General features: G+C 39.1%; 1 long non-coding RNA gene across 2 annotated transcripts in view; it reads left to right on the top strand.

Annotated features, from left to right (window-relative positions):
* Positions 1-26,480, top strand: part of LOC112540427 (uncharacterized) — a 137,575-nt gene that overhangs the window by 31,957 nt on the left and 79,138 nt on the right. Inside the window, exons 3-5 of one of the 2 annotated variants that reach the window (XR_015794318.1) lie at positions 8,108-8,292; positions 11,551-11,790; positions 14,336-15,410. This is a non-coding gene — a long non-coding RNA (uncharacterized LOC112540427). Of the gene's footprint in view, positions 1-8,107; positions 8,293-11,550; positions 11,791-14,335; positions 15,411-26,480 lie in introns of those variants that run through there. The other variant, XR_015794317.1, reaches the window with a different exon arrangement.

Below are 26,480 nucleotides of genomic sequence, written 5' to 3' on the forward strand. Positions count from 1 at the left end.
AAAGTTATTTTAGTTCCAAACAGTTATGGGGCTTTTGAGTCTAAAACTAATCCATTTAGGGTAGATTCACTGGATCAGTTACTAGGGCTGGAGTGTTTACGTGACACAGTAATCTCTCATGATCAGCTACATGTGTTATGTGCAAAAGCCCATATGAAGCTTGTCATTGAGGTAGGGCATTTCTGTATCTCCCCAACCTTCCAAGAATACATCCTGTTCTAGAAATCTGAGAACATGATGCAAACTTCTTCCTAACCTTGCAGTATAATATGCTTCTGTTTGTCAACCTTTGTTTGTTTGTTCTGGGGAACAATGGACTATGGGATTTCCCCCACTTCTGAATTAAAATGCTGTCCACCCATCTTTGAGTCAGCAGAAAAATGTACCTGCATGAAATTGGTGTGCCTTTGATGCCTATGCTGCTCTGCTCGCAGTCACCCTAGTCCCCGATTTCCTTTCAAGATAATGGTTGTGATTGTCTAGTACTAGAACCTTTGGTAAAGACATCTGACTGAGTTAAGTGAGTTGTGTGCGTAGGGCATAGTGTCACTCTGAGTCATTATGCAAAGTTATATTATGATTCCTTGCTTCCTGTAATAATTTATTATATTCAGTGTGGAAGAGGGGAGAAGGGGTTCACTTCCAAAATTCTATTTGTATGGTAAGGAACAAAAACTTGTATTAGTGAAGAGGTCATGGAATACACTTCACCCAGTGGAGTTTGCCTTTAGTCTTGTGACCAAAAAGAGAAAAAAAAAATCATCTTAATAAACACTCAGTAAGTTAAGCCATATTTAACTGAAGTAAAGACATAAATGATACGACTGACTTTTCTTCGCTTATAAAATGCTGACGTCAGAAATAAATCCAAATAATTTTCATTTATTAATAAACTCTTATTAATTTACTATGGAAAACCATAAGCTACATGCAATAAGTAAGGCAATTATGTTTTTTAAAAAAATTAAATATCCTAATTAAATCCACCCCAGGTACCTTCTGGGTGGGAAAATTCAAAACTAGTATCTGTGATTCTGAAGGTCTCTTTGGAGGCTAATAAAGACTTGGAGATAAAACATTTCACCGTTAACTTGTGTAATTTTATTTATTTACATATGCAGTAAAGCTTATATTATCATACGGATGCATCTGAGCAGGTATGGGGAAATGTTCCAACAAGACAAAGTGAAAACACCCAAATTGTTCTTTTGAGAAGAAAAAAAAAGCCGTTCAGTGGAACAAAAGATCCTGATCTACATATAAATCTGTTACACTCTGGTGGATAATGTATTGCTCAAATAATTTTTATGCAAGTTAAAAGAAAGAATAATTTATAAGGATCAAATCCTGTCCTAATTATACCTAGCTTTGGAACGATGGGCAATTTGTTAAAGCAATTAATATGGTACTGAGGTCTTAAAAATTATGTTACCTCCACAACATGTTTTTGAGTGTCCAGTACTTGAAATCAGGACACATTTTTAAACAGCTTAATATTTGACATTTTATTTTATTGTTTTGTTCTGGGTTTGGTTTTCCTTTTTTGTTTTCCTTTTTATTATATATTGTTGTAAATCTTGATATATTGTTTTAATACAAAGATATTTGTACCATATTAATTAAAATTATTGACATTCTATTGTTTAAATAACTTAGAGTATTGGAAATAAAGAAAAGAGAAAGAAATATTCTATCAGTATTAATTACAATTTAGGATATCAATATTGCAAGCATAATCATTGGACTTTTTCATACAAAATTGAGTGTAACATTAGAAGAAACGAAACTGCTGCAGGTTACTTGCTGCAGCTTATTGTACAACAAAAAGTATTTGTTGTACAATAAAGGTTTCAATCCTGAGCTGGTTACTTAGTATTATAATCTCCATTGTATAATTGTGTAATATATATACATATATGTGTGTGTGTGTTTATATAAAAATTCCCCTCTCACCCCTATGGGTGGTACGTGTCTTCCTCAATCTCGGGTCCTCTACCAGAGGCCTGGGAGTTTGAGGGTTCTGCGCAGTATCTTAGCTGTTCCTAGCACTGCACTCTTCTGCACAGAGAGCTCTGATGTTGTTCCTGGGATCTGTTGGAGCCACTCTCCCAGCTTAGGAGTCACGGCCCCGAGTGCTCCTACCACCACTGGGACCACTCTGGCCTTTACTTTCCACATCCTCTCTATTTCCTCCTTCAGGCCCTGGTACTTCTCCAGCTTCTCATGCTCTTTCTTCCTGATGTTGCTGTCACTTGGCACTGCTACATTTATCACTACCGCTGTCTTCTGGTCTTTGTCTACTACCACAATGTCTGGTTGATTAGCCAGTACCTGCCTGTCCATCTGGATCTGGAAGTCCAATAGGATCTTAGCCCTGTTATTCTCCACAACCTTCTGTGGAATCTCCCATCTGGACTTGGGGGGGGGTCTAACCCATATGCTGTGCAGATGTTCCTGTACACAATGCCAGCTACTTGGTTGTGCCGTTCAGTGCATGCTGTTCCTGCCTGCATCTTACACCCTGCCACTATGTGTTGGACTGTCTCTGAGGCTTCTTTGCACAATCTGCACCTTGGATCCTGTCTAGTGTGGTAGACCCCTGCTTCTATGAATCTGGTGCTTAGTGCCTGTTCTTGTGCTGCTATGATCAGTGTCTCAGTGCTGTCTTTTAGTCCGGCCCTTTCCAGCCACTGATAGGATTTCCCAATGTCAGCCACCTCAGCTATCTGTTGATGGTACATCCCATGCAGGGGCTTGTCTTGCCATGGCACTTCCTCTGCTTGAACCTCCTGCCTTGTCTGCTGCTGCCTAAGGCATTCTCTCAGCAGCTCATCTTTGGGTGTCATCTTACTGATGTACTCCTGGATACTCCAGGTTTCGTCCAGGACAGTGGCTTTGACACTCATCAGACCCCACCCACCCTCTTTGCAGCTGGTGTACAGTCTCTGGGTGTTGGACTTGGGGTGGAAACCTCCGTACATTGTGAAGACCTTCCGGGTCTTCACATCGGCAGCCTCCATGTCTTCCTTTGGCCAGCTCACTATACCGGCAGGGTATCTGATGACTGGCAGGGCATACATGTTGATGGCATGGATCTTGTTCTTCCCATTGAGCTGGCTCTTCAGGACCTGTCTCATCCTTTGGTGGTACTTGGATGTTGCTGTCTTCCTTGCCTCCTTCTCATGGTTCCCGTGTGACTGTGGGACACCAAGGTATTTATAGCTGGTCTCTATGTCTGCTATGTGGCCCACTGGTAGTTCCACTCCATCGGTCTTAACTACCTTCCCTCTCTTTACTATCATCCTGCCACACTTCTCCAGTCCGAATGACATCCCAATGTCTTCACTGTAGATCCATGTCAGGTGGATCAGTGAGTCGATGTCTCATCCACTCTTAGCATACAGCTTGATGTCATCCACATAGAGGAGGTGGCTAATGGTGATTCCACTCTTGAACTTGTATCCATATCCAGACCTTGTGATTATCTGGCTGAGGGGGTTTAAGCCTATGCAGAACAGCAGTGGGGACAGTGCATCACCTTGGTATATGTCGCACTTGATGGCCACTTGTGCGAGCTGTCTTGAGTTCACTTCCAGTGTTGTCTTCCACAGTCCCATTGAGTTCTTGAGGAAGGTCCTTAGTGTCCTGTTGACTTTGTATAGTGCCAGGCATTCACAGATCCATGTGTGTGGCATTGAGTCATAGGCTTTCCTGTAGTCAAACCAGGCTGTGCTCAGATTGATCTGCCTAGACCTTGAGTCTCGGGTGACCGCCCTATCTATGAGTAACTGGTGTTTTGAGCCTCTGGTGTTGTTCCCAATGCCCTTCTGAGCTGTGCTCATGTACTGGCCCATATGGTCTTGTAGGTTGGCAGCTATGATGCCTGATAGAACTTTCCATGTTGTGGGGAGGCAGGTTATTGGCCGGTAGTTGGATGGTGCTGTTCCTTTGTGAGGGTCTTTCATGATCAGCACTGTCCTTCCTTGTGTTAGCCAGTCTGGGTGGGAGCCTGCTGCTAGCAGTTGGTTCATCTGTGCTGCTAGGCGTTCATGCACCGCTGTTAGTTTCTTTAGCCAGTAGGTGTGGATCATGTCCGGGCCAGATGCTGTCCAGCTTTTCATGTTGTTGACCCGCTGTTGGATGTCTGCTACTGTGATGGTGACTGGTTCCTGTTCTGGGAGATTGCTGTGGTCTGCTTTCAGGTCCTGCAGCCACTTTGCACTGGTGTTATGCGTCTTCTCTTTCTCCCATATGTTCTTCCAGTACTGTTCAGTTTCCGCTGCTGGGGGCTCAGCTGTTACTCTGGTTGCACTGCAGTTGGGAGTACACTTTGGATGGTTCTTTGGAGAACAGGGCATTTATCTTCTTGGCCTCTACTTCTCTAGTGTATCTCCTTTGCCTGGTAGCCAGTGCTGTGAGCCTTTGTTTAGCAGTCTCTAGGGCTTCAGATGGAGTCAGGCCCATGTATTTTTTCAGTAGCCGAGTCTTATCCTTAATCTCCACACGCTTCTGTAGTTCCACCAGCTGACTGATTTCTCTCCGAGTTGCCTTGATTTTAGCCTCCAATCTCATTTTCCAGGGTGGGTATGTACTGCTGTTCTTCTTGATCATGTAGCCAAGCATTTCCAGGATTACAGCGGCTGTAGCATATACCAGCGGCTGTAGCATAGACTTAACGACTAAACAACAACAACAAAAGCATATACCAATTCATTGGTTTCAGTTATGGTGGTAGTAGGGATTGTCGGGAGGGCTCTGTTGGCATCTTCTAGCATACTATCTGATGGTATTTCTCCACTGAGCCTTGATAATCGGACTCGAGGGTTGACTGTAGCTAGTTTATCCATGACCTTATGCCTCATATGAGCTGCTCATATGTGCTCTATTATGGAAGGGGTGGCAGTGATATTCCAGCTTCAGGTGTTGGCTGCACATCTGCTTGTTCTTCCAGGTCTGCTTGAGTCCGGGTTGTAATGTGGAGTTGGTCTATCTCAAGTTGTGAGAGCAGCTTCCTCTTCATGATGTTGAAGCGCTGGGTAACTAGTTGTTTCTCAGTTAGTGTGGATGTAGGCCTTCTGTCTATCCATAGTTCCTTCATACGTTTCATATATCCTCTTTCATTAGGTCTGCTGTTGTAGTAGCATTCCATCATTTCCAAGTTCTCTTGTCTCGTCCATGTATGGTTTGTTCCAGTAGCCCACTTAACATCAGTTTATATATACACACACACACACACACACATATTACACAATTATACAATGGAGATTATAATACTATAATCTCCTATATATAAATATATAAATCACCTCTCACCCCTATGGGTGGTATGTGTCTTCCTCAATCTTGGGTCCTCTATCTGGGAGTTTGAGGGTTCTGCGCAGTATCTTGGCTGTTCCTAGCACTGCAGTCTTCTGGACAGAGAGCTGTGATGTTGTTCCTGGGATCTGTGGGAGCCAGATTTATGTGTGTGTGTGTGGGTGTGTGTGTTTATCTGATTATCTATACCCTCAAGTTAGCCGAAACAGTGCGTTATACCACAACAATTTTTGAATCAAGGTAAAATCCACTAATTTAAGAGGGTGTAAAAAATCCAGGACCCATTACTCCTGTGGAATTGAAATTTCCATGATGTTCACACCAGTTTTATTCGCAAAGTTATGGCCACTGCAGCATCCCTGCAGTCACGTGATTTCTGACACTCCCCGCCAGCTTCCCACAAGCAAAGTCAGTGGGGAAGCCAGCAGGAAGTCAGAAGTCACCCACTGCTTTTTTGCCTGTCCGTGGTCATTCTGTTTATCTGTTTTGGTAAGTAAATATTAACTTATTATTGAAGTTCTTTTGCCGCTACAATTATTTTTCTGTGTACGATATATACTCTTCTTAGATGATCACAGGACCATCCAGCATTAGGGTAAAAAAAATAGGGTCAGCCTAAAATTTAATGTTCATTGTGGTCACATCAGACTGCATTAGGGCTGTCTAATATATATACCAAGTTAGTAAATATATAAGATAAGCAAAACAATTTTAACTAGAATTAAAATACCAAAAAAAATAATTTAAACAAGAAAAAGGAAAAAGAACTATTGGGTTTCTAACTTCCCTCTTTTTGTACATCTGCTAATTTACCATATTGTAGACATTTAAGCTCCCTTAGAAGCCAGACTGTAAGTGATTATATTTGCTGTGCTGCATGATATATTGTATTTATGGGAACCATTTTGGCTTAAATTTGGTTAAACTTCTATTAGGTATATATACTGTTAGTTTTGCCATTGCTGCTTATTCTCCAAGTTTAACTTCCCAATCAGATATTGTCGGAATAGTATCTTTCTTCCAGTGTTGAGAGTATTTCACATTTTAGACCCCCAGAAAACAAGCTTTCGGTTTCCTAAATATCCTTTTTCAGGAAGACAATCCTATAAATAATGTTATATGTGTTCTCTTCTTCCCCAGCAGTAAAAAGCTTTTGCACTGAAGTCTTGTGGCAGATTTAAATACCTGCCTTACACAAAGGCAGAGATGTGGAGTCAACAGCAGGTGTTCCTACAAGGCAGGAGAACTTCTATCCCACATCAAATATGGGACCCTGCACTTCCAAAATGCTTCCAGCCAACTCATCGGTGATTCACATACACACACATATACACACATACACATCCTTGTTAGCTTGCTTCTATTCTGGGATTTCTCATAGGTATCTAGTTGTTACCAAGTCTAATAAACTGAATAATGGCGTAGGCTGGCCTTTGATCTTACCCACTGGATTATTTTATTTATTAGTCAAATTTAAAAGGCCACCCAACTCATAGCAACTCTGGGTGGCATACAAGCTAAAAACCTTTATATAAGTTTAAAAAAAAAACACCCTACAGAAAGATTCCATGCCATCTCCTACTTCTGGAATCCCAGTGAAGTTCCCAGGGGCAACAATGTTCCAACCAATATGTTTTTTTCCAGCCTGCTAAGCAACATGTTCCACCTAATTTGATTTTTAATTTTAAAAAATTGGTGGGAAGCTGACTAGGTTGCTATCTACCTTAGCAACCATCTTATGGCTGCCCATATTGTGTTCTCCAAATTCCAGATGTGCCCACTGGGCTACAAAGGTTGGGGAGTCCTTTACAGGCAGTCCCCAGGTTAAGAACGAGATCCGTCCCTAAGCCTGTCTTTAATTCAAATTTGTATGTAAGTCAGAACTTGTACGTACAAACGGGCTGCCTATTACTAAAAATCGTGGATGGCATTCTCCTTCCTTGAGCCAATGACCACTGAAACCTCACAATGTTTTCATGAACCCCTTAAAACAGGCTGTATATTAAAAATGCGTGAATTCAGCAGTTCATGAAAACATTGTGCAGCTTCAGTGGTTCATCAGCTCGAGGAAGGAGAACACCATCTGCCAATAGGCAGCCCATCCGTAAATACAAGTTGTCTGTAAGTCAGGCATTCTTAATCCGAGGGCTGCCTGTACTAACCATTAATTGGCCATCATTTGCAGAGTAAGCAGTTACTCCAATAGCTGTTACAGTAAAAGGCATTAAAGAAACAGAAGGTTGACCCAATCACACTAAACCTCAACTATCCATATATGCATACTCTGCAAAAGAACCTGTACTCTGGAGGGATTGGGGCTGACTGAAGTTCCTCTAGAAAGTTATGCATGCTCTTGGCAAGAGCAAATGTGATGAGTTCAGCCAATGTTTGCCATTTTTGGAGGTGCACTGGCTTGGTGGATGTCAAAAAGAAAAAAGAGGAGGAGGAGGAGGAGGAGGAGAGAATGCTATGAAAGAAAACAACATGGGTTGACACTGAATTGGGACCTAGTTTATGTGCCTTAATGCAGATTTAGGAAGATCGTTACATGCCAAAGATACAGTACAGCTCTGCAAACTGAAAGACTGTGTGATCAGGTAACTCATGTGCCTGTTTATTTATTTATTTATTAATTATTAAATTTGTATGCCGCCCATCTCCCCTAACAGGTGACTCTGGGTGGCTCAGTTAGCTAACAGTTGAGCCAGATAGTTTAGCCTGCTATCCGTATACTGGCTGGTGATGAACTACTTCAAGATACCTGATGCTCTACTCCTATAGTTATTTATAGTTTAAAAATGGGTCTTGGACAGCCTTTCAAACAAAGAACATCTCCAGATAGAAGGCTACCTACTAACAACCCTTCAAGCAAAGAGAAGACTGCTACATATTCCCCTGAAGTTACTAGGAACTGGAGTTTTTCAATTCCACACCCCTGCAGTATGAAGCGTAGCTTAAAAAAAAGATGAAGACTGGGTAGGCACTGAATTTTTCCCTTCATTTTCCAGCTGCACACTCAAAGTAATCCTCCGATTGTATGTGTGTATTTTTCATCAAGTGACAATAATAAACGGACATCAATAAGCCACATTAAGGAAGAAGTGCAGTTCCTGTAGCTTCTGAGTGATGTTTAAGCACCTTGTGGGAAGCTCTGTTTGTCTATTACTTTCAGTACCATTATCACACGTCAATAGGTCTTACAGGGCATTCTTTAGTAAAGATTTTTAAAACAGTTTTCTGTAGAGGTTTTCAGTTTCAGTCATGGTTCAAATGTAATTTTATTTTTGTAAGAACACTGTGGTTTTTTGACAATACACGTCAGTCATAGATCAGTGCCAGTGAAATGAAACACTTGTTTCCGGTTGTTTTAAAACATACAGTGGATTAAAATGTTCTCTTTAATTTGGGCACAGATACAAACCTGGACTCAAAAGACTAAATAAGATTTGACTGCTGAAAAAGTATTTAAAGGAGAATATATTTTCAATAATTAAAGAGAAAATTTCTCAGTGAAAAAGCATAGGCACATGCTAACCAAAAGAGTTTAGTTTTAGAGTTCTAGAGTTCTAGAATTTAGACTTTATACACTAGAAAAAATAATCAGAATTGCTCTCTGTAAATTTTGTTATTCGCTCATATCATGATATTAACAAGGACTATACATTCACTTCATTATCCATTTTTAATATAATTTTTATTGAGACTTTTAAACAAGCAAAAAGTACATGAAAAGAAAAAAAGTTGAAGAATCTCAAAAAGAAAGAAAAAAGATATAAAGAAGTGGTTTCTGATATTCTTCACAGCAGTTATAAGGACAAATATATTTTAACCTCTCTCTCTAAAGTTACATCATAATACTCTTCTTTCTATAATCTACCTGTCTAACCATCAAAGCCATAAATCGGCTGATGGGGACCCGGAGACGTGCCTTTTCTGCTGTGGCGCCTGCCCTCTGGAACATACTCCCTGCTGAAATTAGGATGGCCCCAATCCTTTTGGCTTTTCAGAAGGCCTTGAAGACCTGGCTTTATGCCCGTGCCAGGGGCCCCAAGTGTGTGAAGGGCCCCGTTTCATGGTTGTGCTGATACCGATAGTTTTTAAAGATCTCTTGGCTGTATTTATATTTATATTTAATTTTTTGTACTGTTTTAAGTGTTGACTGTTTTTATTGTTATTAGCCGCCTAGAGTCATTGGTCTGAGATGGGTGGCTATATAAATTAAATAAATAAATAAATAAATAAAATCACAAGTTTATTTTTTTCATTTTTATGCAAAAAGTCCATAAGAGTCTTCCTGTCACCAATAAATGTAAATAATGTATTTTCTGTAATTAAAGAAGTCAATCAATCCATTTCAGCAAAATCTGTCAACTTCACCAACCATTCCTCCATAGTGGGTAGTGTAGAATCTTTCCATCCCTGTGCATATAGTAATCTCACTGCAGTAATCATTGAAATAATATCCTATGGCTTTTTTCTAACTGTTTATCCATTTGTCCTAAAAGGAACTGTTCTGGCTTTATCTGAATATTGATCTTTAAAATCCTCTGTATCAAAGTATATATTTGAATCCAAAATTTTTTAGCTTTTTTACATGCCCACCTAGTTTTTTTTTTATTATATTTTTATTATACATATAAAAATGAAGACATACTGTATTACATCAGATTTCAGCAGTTTGTAGGTTCATTTGGAGCAAAAATCAAAAGCACTACAAAATAAATTCACACAGTAAATGTATTATATGTATTAAAAAATGTTCCTCAAAATTTCCTTTTTACCTTCCCCGAATAATTTTTTCCTCATTGCTTCAGTTTCCAGAACTTCCTCGTTTCTACTAAGAGATGATAGAGAAATTGATTAGAGGATTAAAATTTGTTTTTTTTTTAGTTTGTAGTTTAAATTAGAAGAGTATGCTACTGAGTTGTTTGACAGAATTCCAAAAAAAAACGGATTGAAAATTATGAAAAGATCTGAGGGATATTTTTGCTCGAATAAAAAGCTGAATGATAAATCTGTTATTGCTTTGATTATAGAAAAAGGATGGATTAAAAATTACTTCATTATAGGGGACATAGTGAAACTTATTTCAAATAAAGTCAAAATTTACATTAAGCAAAGTTTACTAATTCATGTAATATGTATTATATCAGTATAAAAATATACAGTTAGCATAAATACAGTGTGTGACCAAAAGTCAAGGCCCATAAATAATTTTTTTATATAAATTACATTAAATGTTTAAATTGGTTGTTATTTTCTTCTAAACACTTCCTTACCCATTTGACACATGGCTTTTGAACATTGCTAGGTACAGTGACATTTCCTCTGAAAAAAGATTAATAAAATTAATAAAACATATTGTGATTGTCCTACAGACCTGACTTTTGGTACACTATATTTATACCACTTGAAAAGTGTCTACCCAGTGTCTACACAAAGGGAAACCATGCAGTCCAGTGCTGTCAGCAGCCCTCATGCTTCTCCCAGCCCCCAATGTTGGGCTGATTATTATTATTATTATTATTATTATTATTATTATTATTATTATTATTATTTTAAATTTTCTAAGGAATCTGGTGGCTATAGGAGGTAACATGGCCCCAAATCATGCATTTTTCTCCTCAAAACTTGAGAACCTCCCTCTCCATATGGGCCCAGTCCCAATCTATTTTGGAGTGTGGCCCTCTGCATGCTATACAGAGTCTTGGGAGCCCCTTGAACCAACCAAAGTTGCTAGTTCACCCACATATTTCCCTTATGAGATTGAAGTTAAGCCCTTAATTCCCTTGGATTATGATGCAAACCTCAGTGCATTCCAACATAGGACCTTACTCCCAAGTAAAAATCCATTAAGTTGTAATTAAAGTTCTTGCTTAAGTTTCCAACCTAAATTAACAAAAAGGAAAAGGACCTAAACTTAATCTGAGGGTACCCCATTTTTCTGAGCAATTTGTGAACTGTGGGTATGGGAGATGACAGAGGTTGACTTATATTTCCTGTTGAGCAGGAGGAATCTTTAATTATAATGTCCAGACAGTGGTGGTTTCTTTCCATCTTAGGTTAGGAAATGTACATTCTTCAGTTGGCATGTGTCACTTTCAGAATGACATAATTCATCCATGCACAACTAAGAGTGGTCTAACTGCACGTAGGGGGAAAGGGGCTACAGCAACAGCACTTCCTGTTTGTTGAAACTGCATTTTCTGTTTTTGTCTCCTTCCCATGAAACAGCAGAAAGTGAGGAAAGCTTGGAAAGGCTCCAGAGCAGTACTTTATTCAAACTTGCCTTGTGCCTGAACTCAAACTGAAATACAGGTCTAAGCAATTTATTGGCTACAGACCTAACCTGCTTTCTGCAGTTCAGCAGCTGCTTTGACCACATTAAATTTGCCTTGGGTGGGAGGAACTACTCCAGAAGCTGAGCAAAGGATATGCTTCAGAAAGCTGTACTCAGGGTGGACAGAAGCTCAGGTAATTCTCTATTACAAGTTCAGAACGTTATGCATGCAGAATCTTCATTCAAGTCTTTTTCTTATTTTATTTTATTATGCTAAACTAATCAACCAAAAAGCAAAGTACAAACACATACAGAGTAGCAATATAGTATCAACACAACCTTAAATATTTATAGCAAGAAAAAAGAAGAAAAGAAGGCATAGAAATGATGTTATATATTGAGCAATTGCAAAAACTTTGATCATACTACTTGAGATTCTTCTTTCTTGCTTCTTTGTGGGGGGAAAAAAACTAATTCAACTGTTGTCAAATAACACATAACAACAACACCTCATAATTTTTCTAACCAGCCTCTATGACTTATTGATATCTTGATAGACTTCAAATATAGGTGATATAATCAAGATGAACGTATGCATATTTAACATGCAATAGTTGATCTAGAGTCATATTAACAATCCTGTAGTGTTAGCCCCAAATGGCCCAACAATGGAACAAGAACAAACATGTCAACTCGGAAGTAATTATCCCTACGTTTATTTTTGCTTACTCCAGGCCAGCATGTCTAATGATAAGGAATGCTAGGAACTATAATTCAACAGCTGGAGAGTTACAGATTCCTTATTCCTGGCTGAAACTCTACTCAAGCATTAGAATATCCAGAGCCCTTTCCCCTGCCAGTGTTATTAAAATGATACTGGTACCCTGCAAACATTGGAAAGAGACCTTTAGATGTACAACTGTAGGTGTGTTGTTCCACAAGAGCAAAGACTGCATTATCATTGTCTTTGGAAGCCAATAGGTATATTACATGCACAGATGCTGATGTTTTGAGTGTTCTAATAATCTAACATCTAATGTGGAGTTTAGCAGGCTTTTTTTTTTTTTTTTTAGTAGCCACTTAGAAATTGAACTGTTAGTGTTACAAGTTATCAGGTATCTTCATAATAGGCTATAGTTCCTATCCCATCCATGGAATTAGAGGTAAGGAAAAAGGATTTCCCTTCCCTTCCCCAAACATACTTGCATTGAAATAAAGATCAGCATAATTAATAAATTCAGGCATTTTAGCACACCAAACATGATTATACACATGATAAAATCATTGCTCTTACATGTTTTATACATCCCCAACATTAAGGAATGGCATCCATACATTACATCAGCTATTCAAACATATCCGAAATTAATCAATATTATATCTAAGCAAGAATCAGAAAGCAGACATTACCAATTATGATAATTCAGGAAGTAAGCAAACATAAAATATTTATCAATTTCTCAAATAGAACTGTGATTGCAATTGTATATGATCAGTAGCAAAAATTCAACACATACACACATAAAGCAAATATTGTACATAGGTACATCAAGAAAATAAGCCAAGCTTTTTGCATAGAATCATTCACACATATACATTAGATCAGATCCTCGACTCTTGGCAGTTGGCAGTTCATAGCAGGCTGATGCATTTGTCCTCTGAACAAATCTATAGTGACCTTCCTTAACCTGGTAACCTCTAGAGCTGTTCTCAGGTTTGAAATTCTGAGAGTTTCTACATTAAAAATAAATGTTTGCATCCATAATATCTCATAAACCACTCTTAGCTCAGTGTTGGCTGGGGAGTTTGAAGTTCAACCCACATAGAGAGCAATACAAGTTAGGAAAGATGCGTGTAAGAAGTAAAGTCTTCTTGACTCCAGATGACTTCATGGATGTAGCCAAGTAGCCTTCTATCTAAGTGCTGGACTCTGGACTCAACACAAACATACTGATAAGGGGATGTGTCATCTCTTCTGACCTACCACACCAAAGCAACCAGTGAATTTCCTGGAAAAGGGAGTCTTTCTAAATATGTATTTAAATATGGCAGCAAAGAAAAACATTTCCTTCTTTATTGTTGCTACAACCACAGCTGTGCTTAGCTTTGCATGATAAAGAGTTGGGGATTGTTTGACGAGGTTATTTGAATTGTGCGTCTTGAATTTAAATAAAAGGATGCAAAGTTAGATAGCAGCAGCATAGATAGGGATAGGCAGTTCCAATTCCACTGGTTTGTAGAGCATCTGGACATTTTCCTCTTCCATCACATAGCTACAAACAGCCTTTCCATGCTGATGCTGCTTTACGTTGTTATTCTATAAGGTATTATCTATATAAATGTTTATGAAATCTTCTGCATTTGTGTTAACAAAAGCCATAGGGGAATAATAAGCCAGACAGCAATACTGCATTACTAACATGGAAAAAATATTTGGCAGGATTTTAGCCATTCAGGTATTGCTCACTCCATTATTTTCAGAGACTCTTGCTTTTTCTTTTCTGAACAGGTCCAAATGATTAATTTTGCTTCCCAACCATAACCCTGATATATACCTTCCTGCTAGTGCAGTCTAATGGGAAACTGAGGTTGAAATAGTTACCTGCTCCACATGAACCAAAGCCAGTTCCAAGTTAGAAGAGCTCACTGGCAAAGTATCTTCCTAGATCAGAGAGTGAGGTCTACAAGTGGTGTTTCCCCTACTTGCTTTCTCACCTATTCATTTGCTTCTGGCTTTAGCTATTGGTAACAGCTGGATGTGCAAAACTTGCCTGAAAATTTTGGTACCTACAATGGGCTGTAAAGTCACTACAACAGTTGATCCAGGTCACTGGGTAAATTCAAAATGGGATTCAGTTTTCCAACTATTGCTGGTGCCACCAGATAACCCCATGGACAGAAGACTGGTTGGATGGATGAGTCAACAACTAGAACTGCTGCACACCTCTTGAGCTCTCAGATGTCTGGTGGAACTGCTTCTGTGGTCAGACTTGCACTGAATAATGGCTAGGCTGGGATTTAACTCTAAGTCATCTAGGGTCAAATCTAACTGTCTGTCTCCAGCATCACACTGAGACTATGTTTATTTTCCATCTATGTTGGCATTAAATGGATGTGGGATTCTGTTTAATACAGTGGTTCAAATTCTTCTCTGTGATAATACACCAAGAAACTGAAGAGAGAAACTTTAGAGGTAAAATAATGTTTGGTGCATTCTACAGGAAATGGTATATTATACTGTATTATGAACAGGGAGAGAGGATATTTTTAAACCATACTGGCCGATGTCTCCTTCCAAGGGTTTGCTTAAAATTGTGATTTTTGCTAAAAATTGTAGCCCAAACCTCCTGATGCATCCTAGACAGTCTAGATAGAAAGTTTGTAGCTGTTCTACCAAAGATTTCTCCCTTCAGCCCAGCTGTATAGAAATAGAAAGGAGGGTGCTTTGGAGCTTTTAGGCGAAAGCCCAGAACTGGCAAACTTAACAAACCTAGTGCCAGTCTTGAAACATAAGGGTTAATAATTATGAAATCTTGCACATGGAAAAATTTCCAATGAGAAATTTTCTTTTTAAACAAATAAAGCCAAAACTCACTTTAAAAAAAAGTCTATGGAAAAAAGGGGAGTAAGGAGAAACAAGAAAAGGCAAAAAATCACACACTCAGAATCCCAGATAAAACTAATACAGTTAGCCTAATTTAACTATTTACTTGCTTCAAAATATCTTGACTTTCAAAACCTGTTTGGAGCTCATTGGAGAGAGGGTGGTTGCAGAGAAATCATCTAGGATTCTTATTTGGACTTAATTGAGCAGGACTTCTTCATTATTTTTTCTTCAAGTCCTGTTATTCTGCCTCATGGGGGGGGGGGGGAGAGGAGTTCCTGAGAAGCATGAACAACACCAAATGTGTATATACTCCCCATAGTCACCCAAAGTATGAAAGTTATTTCAGCTGCCCAGCTAAAGCAAGCAGGTACCTATAAAAAGCAACATCAATATAGGAGGTACTGGAGGCAGGTTATCATTTTAAAGAAAGCAATTAAGTCATCATTACATTACATCATTACATACTGTGTGGGAGAAGGCAACAGCAAATCACTCCTGTATTTTACCAAGAAAACCACATGGATAGACAAGATGAAGTGATTGATGATAGGGGCCGTCAGTTTCAGTGGTACTCAACATGCTACTGGGGAAGACCTGAGGAGTAATTCTGGTGTTTATGATGTGGCTAGATTAAAACCTTCCAGGCATCTAGTTGCTGATATTATCATCCAGGAAAATAAAATCTGAAGCTTCAGAAGCAGAATTATAGTGGAAATGTGGAACATAAGAAGCACCAACATGAGAAAGCTCAAAGCAATTAAAGACGAAATTAATTTTGTTGACATCTTGGGTATCAGCAAATTCAAATTGACTGGAATTGGACACTTGCAGTCAGAAGATCGTACTGTTTACTACTCAGGGCATGAAAAATAAAGAAGGAACAGCACTGCTTTCATAGTGAAGAAGAACATAGCAAAGAGAGTCCTTGGGTACAATATAGTCAATGGCTGAATAAATATCAATTAGATTTTGCAGACAACCCTTTAATATTATGGTTATTCAAGATTATGCCCCAGTCACTGATGCAGAAAAAAAAAAGAAACTTGATGAGTTTTATGATAAAATCAGTCTGGAATGGATAGAACGAGCAAACAAAAATGTGCTGCTTCTGGTTGGAGACTGGAATGCCAAAGTAAGGAGGAAATGTAGTTGGACTGTATGGACTAGAAAACAGAAATGAAGCAGAAGAGCAACTTATCAGCTTCTGCTAATCCAATGATTTCTTCATTGTTAACACATTTTCAGTCAACCAAAACAGCACCTAGATATAGGGCCATCAACAGATGGAGCAGATAGAAATCAAATCAACTGTATTATTGGTAGAAGGAGATGGAAGTAGTCAGTTATAACAGCAAAGGCATGTCTAGGGGCTGATTGTGGAATAGATCATAAATTGTTTATGTGCAAGTTCCAAGTCACGCTAAAGTGGAAGGACAGAGCCAACCTGTTTCCATAATATGATACTGAGCATACATCCACCATTTTCAAGGAGAACAACAGGAATTGCAATGTAGTTCTGAACCTCATTGATAGGGAGCCAGAGGAATTGTGGAATGAAATCAAAGGTTGTAATAGTATGTGGGAATAACCTTGAGAGACAGGGAGAAGAGATGCAGCCAAGGGAACAGACAGATAAAAGGTAACTTAGCCTGTAGCAGGAATGTGGGCAGGGCAAGTGGCTCAGAAGGGACCCTCCCTAGTTTCTTGGGCTGTAAAGGGGATGGGAGTTGGGGAGAAATGTACTTTCACACTTGCAATTTTCTGTTAGTGTAACCATACAATAAAGTAGAATTAGCTCATCTGGCTGTACTTCCTGTCTGGTCTACCTTGCAAGGCTGACATAGAAATTGTTAAAGATGAATGCGAAAAGAGATTACCAAAGACCCAGAAACAGAAGAAAGGAAACTTGATGTCAAAAGAGATGGTAGAAAATTCCAAGAAGAGAGAAGATAAAAGGTAACTTAGCCTGTAGCAGGAATGTGGGCAGGGCAAGTGGCTCAGAAGGGACCCTTCCTAGTTTCTTGGGCTGTAAAGGGGATGGGAGTTGGGGAGAAATGTACTTTCACACTTGCAATTTTCTGTTAGTGTAACCATACAATAAAGTAGAATTAGCTCATCTGGCTGTACTTCCTGTCTGGTCTACCTTGCAAGGCTGACATAGAAATTGTTAAAGATGAATGCGAAAAGAGATTACCAAAGACCCAGAAACAGAAGAAAGGAAACTTGATGTCAAAAGAGATGGTAGAAAATTCCAAGAAGAGAGAAGATAAAAGGTAACTTAGCCTGTAGCAGGAATGTGGGCAGGGCAAGTGGCTCAGAAGGGACCCTCCCTAGTAAAACCAAGAAAGACTGCAGCAAGCAAAGTTTTTGGCATCCCATGGTTTGCCCAAAGGAACTGCTTCCAGTTCCTTTCTGGGTGCAGTCCAAGGTGCTGGTTATTACCTTTAAAGCTTGAATGGCACAGGGCCAGTTATCTGTGGGACTGCCTCTCCCTGAGGGTATTTGCCTACTCGACCAGGTCTGTTAGGGTGGAAATGTCCCAGGTCCCTTCCTTTAAAGTTGCTATCTGGTGGGACCTATTCAGCGCACCTTCTTGATAGCAGTCACTGCCCTTTGGAACACCCTTCCCCCTAATATCTGGCAGGCCTTTACCCTCCTAGCCTTCCAAAAAGCCTTGAAGACCTGGTTTTCCCTGCAAGCATAGGGGTAGTGTGTCACTGGAACCCAGAAAAGTTGCTTGTTGGATGTGAGAGGTATATTGCTTTTGGGGGTCTTGGAGTTTTATGCTAGCTTTTATGTTTTTTATTGTTTTTGTTATTGTTTGTAAGCCACCCAGGGTTATGCTACATAAGATGGATAGCTATATAAATCAGATGGATGGATGGATGGATGGATGGATGGATGGATGGATGGATGGATGGGATAGATAGATAGATAGATAGATAGATAGATAGATAGATAGATAGATAGATAGATAGATAGATAGATAGATAGATAGATCGATCGATCGATCTCAGGAAGAAATTTAACAATTTCAGAAAGAAAGAGAAAGAGCAGTATTACAGCAGCATCTGTAAAGATATTGAAGATGGAAGCAGATACAGAAAAAAAACAGGAAAGTTTTCCAAAAGGTCCCTGAACTCAAAGGGTGGTTCCAACCTCAAATTGGTATGCTAGAGGATGCCAATGGGCAGACAGTAACTGATTCAGAGAAGATCAAGCAGAGATAGAAGGAATATATATTGATATTCTGTATAGTAGGAATGTCAACATCCATTTTTTTAATTAGAACTTTTATTAAGATATATAAAAAGTACAAATCATATACAAATCAAAAAGAATAGAAAGAAAGAAGATAGAACTAAAAGAAAAAGACAAAAACTAAAATAGTGAGAATAGATAGAAAGATGAAACAGAAAATGACTTCCGACTATCTCCAAAACAGATATGAGTACAAAGTTGAAAAAAGTTAATCTCTTACCACTAATTAATCCAGGAATGTCAACATCCATGATAATTTAGCAGATATTCCCTATTTACAAGAGTCTCTAGTACTAGAAAATGAAGGTAGATCAGCCCTCCAGTCATTACCAAATTGAGAGGCTACAGGAATTGATGGAATATTTACAGAAATATGGCAAGCAACAGAAGAAGATTCAATAGAGGTTCTAGCCAACTATGTCAGTAACTATGGAAAACAATACAGTGGCCAGTAAATCAGAAGAGGTCTACATACCAGTGCCAAAGAAAGGAATGTTAACAAATGGTATAAGCTATCACATTATATCCTTAATTTCACATGCTAGCAAAAAAAAAAAAAATGCTTACCATCATCCAAAACAGATTAGAGCCCTATATGGAATGGGAAGTGCCAGATGTTCAAGCTGATTTTAGAAAAGGCTGGGGAACAAGAGACATTATTGCTAATGCACACTGGATAATTGAGAAAGCCAAAGACTACTAAGAACAAGTCAACGTGTGTTTCATTGACTATAGAAAGGCCTTTGATTGTATTGTTCATGCCAAGCTGGGGAATTTCCTTTGGAAACTGGGAATCCCAGAATAGCTCATTGTCCTCACACAAAATCTGTACATAGGCTAGGAATCCACAACCTGGATGGAACATGGTAAAACAAATTGGCTCCACATCAGCAAAAGAGTGAGACAAGGTTATATGTTTGCTCCTCATTTATCCAAACTATATGAGAAATATATATTGAGGGAAACTGGATTGGAAGAAGATAATTGTTGTTTTAAAATTGGAGGAAAAAAACAACCTGCACTATGCCGATGACACTACTCTGATAGCTGAAAATGCTAATGATCTGTGAGCTCTAGTAATGAAAGTCAAGAAGCACAGACTATGGATAAGGAAGATCAAACTAATTACAGCAGGTACAGCAACCAGCCTTATAACTGACAATGAAAGCGTTGAAGAAGTGGATACCTTCTGCCCTTTAGGACTGACTATCAATAGTAAAGGAACCAGCAGTCAAGAAATATACTGCAAACTAAACGTTGGTAGAGAAGCAATGAAGGTCTTGGAAAAGATATTGAGGTGCTATGATGGGGCTATACCTACAAAGGTAAAATCATGCAGAGAATAGTTTTCCCTGGGACCATCTATGGATCTGAAAGTTGGACTTGAAGAAGCAGGATAGAAAGAATACTGACACTTTTGAACTTCGGTGTTGGAGAAGATTTAAAATTTCATGGATAGGCAAGGAAAACAACAGATGTATCATAGAACAAATCAATCCAGAGTTCTCACAATGACCCGGTTCAAACTATCATGTTTAGGGCACATTATTTGAAGACCCAACTCAATAATGTTGGGGAAAATGAAAGGAAAAAGAAGAGCATGACCAGCAGCAAGATGGATGGACTCAGTTACAACAGCCATGAACGCACCATTGAGAGACCTAAAAGGCCAGGTTGAGGACAGCTCATCTTAGAGGTCTATGTATACACTCGCTAATAGATGACACTGCCATGAGAGCCCTTAATCAGAGGGTAAATACAAGTCAGCTTTCTTGGGAAAACAGACTGTTGCTTTGCCCAATAAGGCAAAATATTCCATCTCTAATATCCTGGGTCTAGCCAGCAAATCAGAAAATTATCCACCAGCTCATGACCTTGTGGTTGAATAATAATAAAAGTCTCAATTAGTTTTCTCCAGCAGTGCCATTGCATACAAGATATATGGGGGAAGCTTTTGGGGATATGAAAAATCAATTTTTTTTTCAGCGTCTCAGGATGGGGTCATTTTATCAGATTTTTAGGGTACACTGTTGTGCCATTCCAAAAAATAAGGATTTGTCACATATTGCAAATCTTTATAGTTAAGAAAGCATGGATATCCAAAGGGAGTTGAGGTGGGGAGGGGGTTGGCGGGGCAGGGGAGTGACAAGATAACATAGTTGTGACATCAGGACACAACTACATAAGGGCAGAATTTACATCATGATGTCACTGGGCAGAGGTTACTATTTTGGTGTAATGCTGCAAATGCCCATGTAAGGAATCGTTGGTATCATTTAGATATCAAGCAGTTTCCAGATAGCCCAGCAGAATTAATGAGATCACATCAGCCCTCTTCAAGCTCCTACATTCAAGATTTTTTGGTCTATAACACACAGAAATTTGTTTGTTTGTTTGAATTTATTAGCCTCCCAACTCCAACTTCCAGAGTTGTAATCTATAGGGCACAATCTTCTGGCCATACATAGACCTTATAATATACTTTTGTGGCCCTGAACCTTTTTGCTAATTGAGCTCCTAAATTTTGCCCATAATTTTTATTTGATTTGATAAAATTACAGTTTGTCCATAATTTTAGCAACAAGGTTTGCTGCCAAAATCTGTTCGCATAGGTTTTTGCCATTTGCACCGAATCATAGAATTGGAAGAGGTTTTTAGGTTATTATTCAAGCCTCTGCTCAGTGTAAGAATCCAAATAAATTCATTCTCAACAGAAGGCTTTCCAGCCTCTGCTTGGCCTTAGTTTCTAGTCTCCTGTTTCTTCTCTTTGCCATTCTCTGAACTCATTCCAGTTTATTTGAATCTTTATTAAAATATAATTCCCAGAATTGGACACAGTAATTTTGGTGGGAACCCACTAAAATGGAGATCGCCTCCACATGTGAAAGTATTTCAGAGCAATAAGTGACTCTGACATGTCTAATACATGTGCATAGAGCATGTTGTACAGGGTGTGTATCAGTTTTGAAGGACAGAGAGTATATTTCTAAAGAGATCAAGTACAGCATGTTTCTTTCTCTGTCTGTATTTAAACATCATCACTTCCCCATCCTGAGAGTACAGTAATTAATTTTTTTCTCTAATCAATTCAAAACATTATTATAACGTTTAAGACTGCCCATCAGACAAGATAGTTGATGGCACAATGTAGCGCAGCATTTCAGAGTCAAATTAAACAAAGGGCTCAGTAATATTATTTTCAAAGACTCCCTCCCGCCACCCCCAAGGGCCAGGCTGCTACAGCTTGATGCATGGTGTGGCATGAAACTGACAGGATGAGCATAGAAAGAAGGTGCTCTGCCATATGTTTATTGCTAGCTTTTGGTTTTAAGTGCCTGCACTGTAGTGAGAAGATAGCTTTTGAGTTTCATGGCTCTCCTGTGCTTATTTATTTTTCACTGCTTTTTCTGTTTTTAATGCTATAAATAATTTTGTCACCTGCCCAAAGAATTTCAGTTATTGGCTAGTTTAGAGGTATAATAAAGAATAAAAAGAAGACAGAAGTCTTCCCGTAATGGTAGGAGGAGACATGCACGAGCATGCTTAGCAGTCTTTCCTTACTTTCATCTGACTGTGGCACAAATGCGTCCTGGCAACCTCTTTTTTGTTTTTTTGCCCGGTCCTCATGACTTTGTGCTCATTCGAACGCCAGCTGTCTTACATCATCCTTAGCTGTATCAGTGTTAAAGGAACATTTTCCCCCTTATCCCAGGTTTTGTCAAGGATAAAATCTGAGATGTTTCACTGACCATTCTGTGGGTGGAATAGGTGACCTCTAGGGGTTGGGAGCACCCATTGGACCCTTCAGGCTGTGGTGGGCATGTCTCCTTCCCTCTAGTCTCTGGGCACTATCTTCCTGGGCCATTGGCTTTGGGCAATGGGCAAATGCAGTTCTTTAAAACTGGACTTTCTCCCCCAGGCTCACCAGGTCTCTAGGGCAATCCCTGATTCCAAGATCTTATCAGTCTGAACAGCAGTTAAGCAGTGGTGGTGGCAAGGAAGCTGCATGGTAAAGCAGCTGAGTGACTGCTTGCTTTCTGGTGCTTCAGATTAGTATTTTCCCCATGTTTGCCAGTTGTGGTTCAGGCTGATTTGAATACAGGTTCAGCGTCTTCTGGAATAGAGCTAATCCAATGTCCAAAAGGATTCCATCTATCAGCTTTGAACACACCCATGCCAAACACTTGTGCAAACTAGAACAAGTTTTGACAGATGGCTAAACCTGCTAGTCGAGCCATCTATCAAAACTAACCTCCGCTCCAGCATCATTGCCTTCACCATCCCATATAAAGGAGAAGGATTGGTGGGTGTGTTTCCAGATGGCTGATGACATTTGGTGGGAGGGTAACAAAATTGTTTATAACATGAACATTGTAAATAAGGACAGCACTATGTCCCAGCATTCTACCTGCAGCAAGATAGGAAGTACCAGTGGAAGCTGCAAATTTTATACAGAAAAACTGTAACTTTCTGCCAGCTCAAGGATATTGGATTGTTCTTTAACTCATTCATGAGAAAAAGCCCCAGGACTAAATAAAACAACTTATTTTCAACCTACTTGTGTTTTAATAAAATAATCCCAAGTTAATTTTGACAGGGAGGTGGAAAAGAGAAACATGTTTCTTTTGCTTTGTAAATGGGACATAATATGCCTACTCCTTCAATGATTGAGACAGATTTGGGTTTAATCAAGCAGGAGTGCTGCCCTCGTGTCTAGTTTGATCCTGATTCATTCTTATCGTGTAAGAATACTTTCCTTGATATAATTTCCATCCTGCTGCATAGTGAAAAATTGTTCTGTCTCATTATCTTTTAAAATATCTGAAACCATTAATCTATCCTATCTTAATTAGATCCCTTTAAGCTAAAAACACACCCAGCTCCTGTGGTTGGGTGTCATCCAAACCTTCTCTATAGTGTCATCCAAATATTTTCTAGGGCAAGGTAACCTGATATGCATTGGTGATAATAAAGATATTACTCAACTGTGGATTTTGGATTTTTTTTTCCCCCTCATGGACCAATACAGCTGTATTTCTTAAATATATTATTTAGGTGAGATCTTTGTAGAATGACAGATTTACAAAGCAGCTATTATCAAAATATTAAGAACTGACTTACTGGCTCAGATCAAGCTGTATATTTTTTTTAGAATTATTTTAAAGTATCCAGCAAACAGCAGGAGGTAGCTGGGTGTCCATCCACCAAAATTTGGCTGATAGTCCATTAGTTTACTACAAGAAATCCATAGGTTATGCTGAACATGTTAATTTATCTGGGCCTTAGGAGTTGAAGTCTTTGGAAGGCACCAAACTGGAGGAAGTTTGGTTTAGTGTTTAAAACATCTTGAATGTGCCTGATTTGGGCTAATTTTATGCTTGCGGGTATAAGTTAGGTGGTACAATACAGCCACAGTTAAACATACTTTTAAAATGTCCTTGATCTCAAAGGTAGAGAGGAATTAAGCACTCACCTAGATCATTCTTGATGTGGTTTTCAAAATGATTAATTTTGGTTGCAGCATATTCTTTGTTCCTAAGATAAAATGTGTAGTAAGAGACCGATGCAGGCAATTGTCCATTAAAAGGAATCAATCTCATATTTGACAAGAGAGGCCCAAGATTTTCTTTTCCACCCAAACAGGATGTCCGTGCTATATACATCCATCTGTGCTTTGGGGCATTTTTCCCCCAACTGCCTTTTTGAGAACATTAAACAGGAAATTGGTGCCACTGGGTATATTCATTCTTCCCATCTTTTTTGCTTGCAAAAAAAGTACAGATTTGCTGAGGCTAAACTTGCTTCCTGTGGAACACAAATGCTTACCTCTATTTGTACAGGAAAAAAATGCTTTCTGTTTTAATATAAACCATGTTTAAAAAAAAAAGAAGGCAGAGAAAGGGAGGGGGAGATGGAAAAGCCAGCTAGTTTATGCTGAAATAGCATCAATGTTTGTAGCATAAGAAATGCACCAAGACTGGTGCTTGCTCTAAATCCCAGACCAGTTCAGGCAAGCTGGTAAACTCTATCCGAAAGGCTCCACCCCTGTGGCAGGAACAGATTGAAGTGCTAGAATTGTGTCTGCATTTGTCCTCCAATCATGTGCGAAGAAGGGTGTGAGCCACTCTAATGTTAAAAGAGATCTGGACAAGCAGGGAATAGGAAATATGGGTTTCTAAATTGCTTGGTCTACCTTTTTACCTTAGGTTCTTACATTCTTCCTCAACAGAAGTAATACTGTTCCCATTTTTTGTAGTTATTTGCTGCATATTTAGCTTACACTTCAAATGCTCATTGGTTGGTTGATTGGCTAGGTGAGTTTTTAATCCGTCTCAAATGCTCTGGCTGGATTAAACAAGCTCAGTTTCTTGTGATATAATAAATCTGTCCATACAGATATTTTTTTGGCAATACAGTAGTATGGAAGTGGTTTGCTTCTTCTGCGGATTGGGGGAATTATTTCCCAGTCTAGCCAACATCCTGCTCTTGTCTAGAAATCTCCCAGAAAGTGCTAACTTGGTTTCACTCTGCTTAGCTTCAAAGTCTAGACAGTCAGCCAGCTGCTGTTCCTTCTGGATAGGTTGCAGAGGTGTCCTCACGGTGTAGTAAAAAAAGTAAAGCTCCAACTGTTTTTTATGTGTGGCACATATAAAAAACAGTGGAGCTTTGATCACTCCATCGTGGCCACCTTCACTTTTTTGACCATACCTTGCAGATAGGCCTGATAGATTGCATTTTATTATGCTATCTTTTTTACTGTTGTATTGCTTCTAAAGTGTTATATAACCTTGGAACCCGGGAAGCTAATAAGATTATTTACAGCTTTAAAAACAGTGAAGCAATAGAAAAGTTAACACAACAAAATAATAAAATACACTCTCTCCCAAAGCAAAAAAGAGAGGCCCTGGTCTCAAGCTCATAGTCTAAAACAGTGTTTCTCAACCTTAGCAACTTTAAGATATGCGGACTTCAACACATGGCTGGCTGGGGAATTCTGGAGTTGAAGTCCTCATATCATAAAGTTGCCAAGGTTGAGAAATACTGGTCTAAAATGATAAGGCATTCCAAGGAATGGGAAGCAGAAAGAAAAAGGAAAGGTGGAAAACGTATTACTCAAGGCCAGAAAAGAAATGGTGAACCTTGACTGGCATTTGTATACATTGCAAGGTGTCTACCCCTCCCTTCCTGGACTTCTTGCTTGAATAGCAATATCGATGGGGCTAGAATTGTCACATGCTCGCCTTCAAGGAAACTGTAGAAGCTCAGTGCTCTGTCCAGCAGGGGAGGGCAAAAGGAACTGCCTGCCCTTCCTCCTTCTCTGGAAGGGGCCAGATTGTTCTCCCTGCTGCCAGGATGTTCTTCCAAACAAGAAAGGGTACAGCCTTCCAATATCCCTCAATTTCCCAACCGATGGATGAAATCAAAGCATGTTGCCCTTCAGCTCTTCAACCTACAACAATGTATTAGATTTTCTATGTTGCTGACCGCTTGTGGGAAAATACTCACAATTATTGTTCCTGAAAGTGGCAAATTTTCACAAGAAATCTGATCATTTTGTCCACTTGCAAACCCTTTTTTTTCAGTGGCAAGACAATGTGGACAATTGCCCTAGGGTTTTAACTTAGAGAAGTCCCCATCCAATTTAGTTTGGTAGTTGACATCATTAGATGGATTAATATTTTTCACTGAAGACAATAAAGCTACTCTGTTAAAGAAAGAATTAGAAGAGTTATTGGGACACCAATTTCAAGAGACAAAAAACCCGGAGAAAAAAAATTACACTAAGCTTTGAAGTGGGTAGAAGGGAATCAAATGGCCATTATTCCCTCGGGCCTATCAGTGTCTTTCAAAAATCCATGGCATATAATTCCTTTAATGGAGAATTAATTTGACATCTAGACTAGCCTTTCCTAACCTCCAGCTCTCTTGGGTTTACAACTTCCAAATGAATCTAAACATTCATTGAAATGTATAACTTGCAAGAAGTGGGAATAAATAATCTTGCTTTGTTATTTT

This window comes from Python bivittatus, unplaced genomic scaffold, assembly GCF_059951505.1.
Source record: "Python bivittatus isolate LINGU-HERP-01145 unplaced genomic scaffold, Pbiv_v1 ctg000980_np1212, whole genome shotgun sequence".
Lineage (NCBI taxonomy): Eukaryota > Metazoa > Chordata > Lepidosauria > Squamata > Pythonidae > Python > Python bivittatus.